The sequence below is a fragment of the Orycteropus afer genome, unplaced genomic scaffold, assembly GCF_000298275.1.
Source record: "Orycteropus afer afer isolate SDZICR_OR568_19922 unplaced genomic scaffold, OryAfe1.0 scaffold00250, whole genome shotgun sequence".
Classification (NCBI taxonomy): Eukaryota; Metazoa; Chordata; class Mammalia; order Tubulidentata; family Orycteropodidae; genus Orycteropus; species Orycteropus afer.
This window is the reverse complement of record NW_006921837.1, coordinates 171,502-180,642: the sequence shown is the minus strand read 5'-3', so window position 1 is coordinate 180,642 and position 9,141 is coordinate 171,502.

Below are 9,141 nucleotides of genomic sequence, written 5' to 3'. Positions count from 1 at the left end.
TGTTTCCATTACTGCAACTGTCTCAACAGAAGAGGGAAAAAGGAAATGCTATCCCTTTGTTTCACTACTCTCCAGACTGGGGCTGTGAGTTAGAATTCTAAGGATTCTGTTGACTCACTGGAGCCATGAGTGGGGACTGCATTGTGCTCCAGCATCTTCTGTGTCATTTTTTCCCCCTTTGTCACCACTTCTTAACTTTTTATGACTTTTATTTATGCCCTTGTTTGGCTCCTACTGGGTAAATTTTGCCACTCAATTTTATTATTATTTACTGTTTTTGTCATTTCCTTAGGAATGAAAGGAAAAAGCCTTTGTAATCCTGTTTTACTTTGCCGACTCAACCCATGCTCATTTGTTTTCTGTTTTCTAGAATTTTCTCAAACTTTTGATTTGGGATGGGCCACCATTCTTATTTTCCAGCACTTTTATAGTTTTATTCTTTAAACACACACACACACACACACACACACACATCTTTTCTGATTTTTCAATGCAATTTTAGAGGGGGGGGGGAGGTAGGCTAGTTGGTTTCCAACTTGGAGCTTGGGTGGTGTAGTGCCTAAGGCATATGACTGCTCACAAGGCATTTGACTGCTAACCAGGAGGCTGGCGGTTCAAATCCACCAGCCACTCCTTGGAAAGAAGGTTGGGCAATCTACTTCCACAGTGATACTGCCTCGGAAACCCAAGGAGGGGTCACTATGAGTCGGATCTGACTCGATGGCAGTGAGTTTGGTTGTGGTTTTTTTTTAGCCCAAAATCCCTTTGGCTTTTCTTGTTAAAGGGTTATAGGAGAAACATCTCAGCACTTCTGGTAAACCATTGTAGAAGTGACTGTCCACTCTGTTATTCAGTTGACTTCTATGAATACCCACAGAACAGATTCCTCTCAGACCTAAGAGCTGGCCTACTGATGTCCTGCAATATTATATTATAGTAGTCAAGTAGGCCCTGTGTTCTAGGTTTTCTGGTATCACTTATTTCTTAACCCCCTGATGGGGAATTTTATTAATTTCTCACCCAGAAGTATCCAATGGATAATCTCTTTCCTTCCTGCCTCATCCCCGTGCCCCCATGTGGTAGTTAAAGTTGTGTGTCAACTTGGCTGAGCCTGGCTGAGTAGCTGGGCAGCTGGTGATAGTTATTCCCCGTGATGAAACTGACAATCAACTCCATGGTGAAATCTACCACAAGCAGCTGAGTAGCTGCTTTAGAGACACGGTCTGTTTCCCATATATAAGCGGCAGCTTTGGGAATGGTCTCTAGCTTACAGCATGCTTGAACCCTGAATGTAGCAGAGTCATTGTTCAGCAGCCTGCCATGCTTTGCTGACCTTGGGACTTTCAATGGACTTGAATTAATGGCCTGCCATGTGGTTTGGTAATTTTAGGACTGTGCCTTTTTACTTGTCAACCTTGGGCTTGTCAGTCTCAACAGCCAGCAGCTGTCTGAGTGAAGAAAAGCCTCTAGCTTCAGTGGGCCGGGAACAGGGGGCAGAGCTGAAGCCCAAGGTTGAGGGGCTTTCATCGAGCCCTACAGCCTGGCACTTTAAACTTGGACTTAAAGCCTCCAAATGTTAGAGAGTAAATTCCTGTTTGTTCAAGCCATTCCATTTGTGGTACGTTCCTGTCAGAGTTGCACTAGGTAACCAGAACATCCCATGACATCTTCAGGAGAATATGTGTAATGCTCTTTAATACACAGTGGAGTGTAATGTGTTAGGGAAATGCAGCAAAGCTCTGTAGAGCGTAAGCTGAGAACTACCAGGAGGGGAGTGTGCCCAGACCAACCACGGATAGCCAATTATGGCCAGGTGAAAGCAAGTCCAGCCTGAAGGTCCCCAACCCACCAGCTGATCAACAAATCCTGTTGCTCAAACAAAGCTAAGTTTATTAGACTTTATTGCAGTAAAGGAGAAAACTATGTAGAGTCTCAGTAGTGTCTGAAAATGGGGCAATTCAGAAAGGTCGTTTATGGCTTTCAGAACATAGGATGTGTGATTTTAAGGTGGGTCTTGCATGGGAGTTAACTGGTTGGAATTGAGCAGAGGTTATTTTATGACCACTTTGAATTCATAGGGAGCTCTGGTGGCGTAGTTCCTAAGACTGTTAACCAGAAGGCTGACAGTTTAAACCCACTAGCCACTTCTCAGAAGGAAGGTTGGGCAATCTACTTCTGTAGATTTTTCTACTGCCTCGGAAACCCAAGAAGGGGTCACTATGACTTGGATTCCACTCGATGGCAGTGAGTTTGGTTTTTTTTTTTTTTTTTGTCAGATTAGTAAAGACCTCTGGTAGCACAGGGCCTAAGGTATCTGACTGCTAAGCAGAAGGTTGGTGGTTCAAACCCACCAGCCACTCTGCAGAAGCAAGACTGGGCAATCTACTTCTGTAAAGATTTATTGTCTTGGAAACCCAAGGGGGTCGCTATGAGTCAGAATCCACTTGATGGCAGTAGGTTTGATTTGATTTTTGGTTGGATTGCTAGACATAGCAAGGAAAGGGATTTGTAGCAAGTCTTGATGAGCAAGAGTTTAGTCTTTGTAAGTAAGACATTTTAGTTCTTCACAATCATCTCAGAGTAACAACTACAGGCAGCTCCTGGATTATGAACAAGTTCTGTTCTTAAGTTGTTTTAAGTCATTTTGTAGGTAAGTCAGAATAGTTAGGTATGGTTTATATCTAACATCAGTTAGTCAAATGTTTGTCTTAGTATACAGTCTACTTTCTATCCATAAAAACCACTGCAGAAATACTTCCAGATACACTGAAACATCTTTAACATAATTAAAAAAAAAAGAAAGAAAAACTCACTGCCATCAGGTTGATTCAACTCATAACGACCCCTCCTTGGGTTTCTGAGGCAGTATCACTGTGGAAGTAGATTGCCCAACCTTCCTTCCGAGGAGTGGCTGGTGGGTTTGAACCATCAGCCTTCTGGTTAGCAGTCAAGTGCCTTAGCCACTATGCTACCAGAACTCCCCAAATGCCTATGGGGTTGATTAATAACTATGGATTATACTTAAACTGAACTTTAGTAACCAGAGGATTGCAAGTATTTCCTAGTGCCAGGAGCTGAGTTATTTTGCCTAATTTCAGAATTGTTTAGCATACGGACTGGAAAATATATTGTTTTCATTTCTCATCTCTGGTGGCATAGTGCCTAAGGCATTTGACTGCTAACTAGAAGGCTGGTGGTTCAAACTCACCAGCCCCTCCTTGGAAGGAAGGAAGACTGGGCAATCTACTTCCCTAGTGATATTGCCTCGGAAACCCAAGGAGGGGTCGCTATGAGTTGGATCCCACTCCACGGCAGTGAGTGTGAGTACCTTGTTTCCGAGTTTCACTCTGGTTTTCTTTTTTCTTCCTCAGAAGAGTGGTTGTATCCAGTCATAACTAAGAGGGACAAAAACTGAATCTCTACCTTAGGGATCTACTCACGCCCTTCACCTTCAAGATATATATAGAGATAGATATCTATATATCTATGTCCCTATCTATCTATCTATATCTATTTAACTATCTATCTATCCATCCTCACATTCTGCCTTGGGAACAGCTATGTAGGAAAGATGTGTTTTGATTGAATTGCCCATTTATTTAGGTAATCTTGCCAGCCTTTAGGAGGCACACCTTTTTCTTAGCAACTTAGGGAAGATTTCCTGTGAACTAAGGCAAATTGTTGCACTTCTCTACCACACAGTTGGCTAATGTCAAATGTAGAAATTAGATTGTCAGGCTTTTTTAAACAGAGAAAACATCAGAGTTAGCAGCATTGACGGGTGAGGACAATTTTCAGGGGAGAGGGGCCTAACCTTTCATGAGACAACCTCTCTAGTCATCTGTTTTTTCATCTATCAAATGAGATGGTAGTAATGATAGTCACTTCATAGATCTTTATGAAGTCATATTTTCTTAAGAGAAGCATCTAGCATAAGGACTGAATGTTTTTGTTGTGTGCCATCAAGTTGATTCTGATGCATAGTGACCCTATATGACAGAGTAGGAATGCCCTATGGAGTTTCCTAGACTGTAATCTTTATGGCAGTAGATCACCAGGTTTTCTCTCCCATGAGTTACTTGTGGATTTGAACTGCTGACCTTTTGTTTAGCAGCCAAGTACTGAGTGCAATTATTATCTCTAAACAGTCCATGTTCCACAAAATTTTAATAACCACTGAAATAGAAGATTTCTGTTCCAGTTTTCTATTACCATGTAACAAACCACCTAGTAATTTAAATAATTTCTTACCACTCACTAATCTGTGGATTGAATTGGCTCAGCTAAGAAGTTCCTACTAGGAGTCTCTCATACAGTTGCCATCAGCTACTGGTTGGGGCTGGAGGCATCAGAAGGCTCAACTGGGTTGGTGAGCTAAGATGGCTCACTTTCATGGCTGGTGGTTGATTTTAGGTTTGGCTGAGAGTTCAGCTGGGGCTGTTGATTGAAGAACCTACACATGGCTTTTCCATGTGACTTGGGCTTCTCATGGTATGGCAGCTTGGTTCCAAGGGGAACTTGGAACTTAAAAGCAAACTTTCCAAGAGGCCAAGTTATGAAAGCTTCAAGGCTCTTAAGGTCTCTTCTAGCTCTCATACTCCACAATTACATTGTCATAAACTGTTATTTGTACCTGGTAAAGTACCAGATGCCTTCGTCTGTCTTTCTCATCTCACCTTCATAGCAATCTTTTGAATTCCCATTTTAAAGATGAAGAAACTGAGTTTCAGAGAGGTGAAATTACTTGGCCACTCTTTATTGGTTTTTAAATCAAGAACCAGAGTGATGCTATCTACTTAAACCTTGCTCAAGGTTCCTAGCATGAGTTGGACACTCTTTTTTTTTTTTTTTAATTGTGATTTGGGTGATGATTTACAGAGCAAATTCACTTTCCATACAGCAGTTCACATACACTTTGTCTCATGTCATTGACCACAGTTTACCACAATGCAACAGTTCCCCTCCCACTTCCTCCCCATAGTTACCTCTTCCCTGTGTCCATCCCTCCATGCACTCCTGCCCCCTGAGCTGTCTCCCTGTGCATAAGCAGCCCTTCTTTCTCCCATGATTGTTCTCTCCAAGGAGTGTGCCTACCTCAGGTAAATGTTCAGCTCATATGCCTGTCTTTTGTTTGGCTGGAAGCCACAGGCATGGGTTTGATTCCAGACCTGAAGGGCAGCTAGGGGCCATAGTCTCAGTGGTTCCACAAGGCTCTATCAGACCAGCAAAACTGGTCCAAGTTGGGCACTCTTAAGAAACAATTTTTTGAGTCTTTCTCCCTGCTATGGTTCACAGGACTTGAGAAATGCAAACAGATTTTCATTTACTGACTATGTGTAAGAGAGCCAAAAGCCACTCCTTGTACAATTGTGTTTGAGAAGAGAAGGATAAACCAAAGCACAATGGAGCAGCTTCCCAGCCATCCTCCTTTGCTGCAGATGTGGAGCTGGCATGTAGACTTTGTGGGGACGCAGTATGTTTATGACTTGTAGTCACAGAGGAGGCTCTTGATGGTAGAACAGGCCCAGAATGAATCTTTTCCCCAATCAAATCATAGATGACCTCTAATTCATCCTTTTGATCATGTAGCAGCCCACAGTGAAGAAGACAATGTCAAGTAAATACCCCTAAACAAACTTCCACAGAGAAACTTGTGAAAACTGAGTGACATGGTGACTTCAGTTGTGACTGAAAGGCTGTTTACTATGAATTGGTTCTTCTTCCAGGCCATTATGGAATTTTGCCAGGCCTACTTTCATAGGCCACACTGCCCAGCTCAGGTGGGAGAGACAAGACTGGTTCCTTTTTAAGTCTCCCCTCAAACAACTTCTGTTCTGACCAATACTTTCAGGTTTATAAAGTCTTTGCACATATTCCTTCATGTGACACTCCCCAGAAAGCCTATGAACTGAGTATTATTCTTAGTTTACAGGAAAGAAAAAGCAAGTGGAAAGCGGGAGTATATCTGGCTCAAGGAAATGCAATTAGTAAAGATCAAAGCCAGAACCTGCATGATTGTCTTCTGGTCCCAAATGGCAGCTCCTTTTGCTCTTCTACAGCTTCCAAAATACTGCTCTTACACTTTGTAAGATGTGAACATTTTCCACAGCTTTAAGGACTCACCACAGCCCTCTAGGAGCTGCCATTGAGCACTTCAGCCCTTCCCCTCTCATTTGCCCTGGTGTCAGCCTGTCTTCTCTGTGGACCCTGTTGGAGAACAGGAACAGCCTTAGCCAGGACACTCCAGTTCTTGGTGTAGACTCAGTATGTTGCATAGAACAAGTTCTAATCAAGAAGCCTATTTTTTCCCTCTCAACACTAAGTCTTTCACAACAGTCCCAGTTAAATATAATGAAGGTGACTTTTGGCAAATCTTGCCAATCTTGCAGGTGACTCATAGACCCTTACTCAAGGCACCTATGCAGTTAAAAATACCACTTTGCTGAGAGATGGCCTACGTGGGTTTAATGAGCTCAGCCTGCTCCTCCAGAGCAGTAGTGTGGGTTGGGCCTGGCAGTGGGCAGGCTTACTCTGGACTTCCTTTGGGTCTTGGGTCTGGTTATTAAACTGAAGAATTACCAGAGTCTTCCCAAACACCCACAGAGCCAATCAGGCAGAAACATAGGAGAGTGTTGGGACTGGTGAGTGGACAGAGCAGCAAGGAGTCTGCCCCATCGGAAGCTTTTGTTCTGTTCTACAGAGTTCCCCACTTCCAGCAGTCCCGATGGTAGAGGCACTGTCTTAGCCTGACACAGAGCTGAGACAGGGAATCTTGTGTATTAGAAGACTGCTCCCAGGTGAACCTGTAAGGGAGCGAGGGACTCAGAAAGCAGCAGGGAAGAAGCCGGGCAAAGATGTAAGTTCAGCTGAAGTCTGGTTTTAGCCTGATCGTTCAGGGCATGAATAGCACCACAGCGTTGTTCTACTTGGAGGACGGCCTTTAGACTTCTAGCCCCCATGTCAGTCAGCCCATTAGCTGTGGGCTGCCCTTGGGGGAGGGGATAACATCCCAGGCTCTTCTGAGTGAGGAGGCATTAGTAGCAACATTCATCGCAGTTGGATGGTGAGTGCCTCACTGACTAGGTAATGAGTAGCTCGGTGGGACACCAACTGCATCTATTACAGGCACCTTTTGTTAACTATCTTGAAGATCAAAAAGATCCAAACATCTGAAGTCACTTATTCATAGCAAAACATCTATCTCTCCCAATGACCGGAGGACAAATATGGTACTAACTCATTCATTTTGCTTTATATCTGATTTTCCAAGTGCAGGGGAATTCTTATGATCGAGGAAGAAGAAATATAATAAATATGAAAGACTCATTCTTCCCCCTTACATGGTCAGCGATCACTGTCTGTGCTCCTTCTCTCAGAGGAGCCTGCCCACCTGCCCCACACTTACCATTGGTCTGGTTCTTATTTTGTAACTGCCTGGCCTATAATTAGGAGCTCTGGTGGCAGAGTGCCAATGCATTTGACTGCTAACCAGAAGGTTGGCGGTTCAAACTCCCCAACTGCTCCACGGAAGGGAGATGAGGCAATCTACTTCTATAAAGATTTGCCCCTTCAGAAACCCAGTGGGGGTTGCTATGAGTTAGAATCAACTCGATGGTAGTGGGTTTGGTTTTTGGTTTTGGTTATAATCAGAGGTGTGCCCAACAGCAGGGCCCCTCCTCATCAGGCTGAACATTACCTCTGACCAAGTTCATCCTTGGCCACCTTCTCCATGAAGGCTCCCTGAGCACTGTAGCCCCAATAACTTCTCCCACCTCTGAATTGACAGAAGTAGCCACCTAGAAGCAACCTCTTATTAATGTTCATAAAAGGAGGATGAAAGTGAGCATTATTAAGCCCTTTTCTTGTGGCAAGCACTGTGCTTAGTGGTTTTATTATCATTGTTATTGTTGAAAGTATACACAGCCAAACACACCAATTCAACAATGTCAATCAGTGACATTGATTACATTCTTCAAGTTGTGCAACCATTCTCACCCTCCTTTTCTGAATTATTCCTTCCCCCATTGACAAAAACTTTCTGTTTCCTAAGCTTCCTTGCTGATCTTTTGAGTTGCTGTTATTCATTTGATCACATATAGATAGTTCTTTGCAAGCGTGCTAAGTTTAATTTATGTAACCATATATAGTTAAGATGATTTTACGGTCAATAATTCAAGCTAGCTTCAAGAATAAGGAAAAAATGATTTCCTCACATAGCAATAAGTCTAGAGGTCAGCCAGTAGGTTCAAACCGGCATTAATTATTACATCCAGCTCCTAAACCAGATCTCTGGACAATATATATTCTTCCTCTGAGTCCATCACAATCCAGCTCTGGTATTCAAGGACTCATTAGAATAAATCAGAAAAACAGTAAAGGAATAGGAGGAAGGGATAAAGAACTAAAATATATACATGGAAGAATATATGGATAGATTCTTCAGCCTTCATTAATGCCAACCACATTGACATAGTCTTAGTATATATGACATCTTCCTCCAAAACCTATTCATGATCCCCCTCCTGTAGCAGCCCCTTACCTGGGCAGAGTTCTTAACCCAGTGCTACTGTGACACACGTGTGGGTGGCTTTGAAGAACAGAAATTTATTTTCTCACAGTTCTAGAGGCTGAAAGTCCAAATCAGGGTGTCGGCCATGTGGATTCCTTCCTTGTCAGTAGCCCCAGGCACTCCTTGTTTCCTAGGCATTCCTTGGCCTGTAGAAGATCTTCACATGACATCTGATTCCCCTCTGTGCTCAGTGTCTATTCTGGACTTGTCATAACTCAGAACTGATTAGGTTTATACCCTACACTGGTATGACCTCAGTAACATAACAAAAGGAAAAAAAACCTATTTCCAAACAGGGTCATATTTACTGTTACCAAACCAATCCCATGCCACTGAGTCAATTCCAACTCCCAGTGACAGAATAGAACTGCCCCATAGGGTTTCCAAGGCTATAAATCTTTATAGAAGCAGACTGCTTCATCTCTCTCCTATGGAGCAGCCCGCTTGGGTTTGAACCACTCACCTTTTGGTTGGCAACTGAATGCTTTAACTACTTACTGTGCTACCAGAGGGAGCCCTGGTGGTGTAGTGTCTAAGGCACTTGACTGCTAACCAGAAGGCTGGAGGTTCAA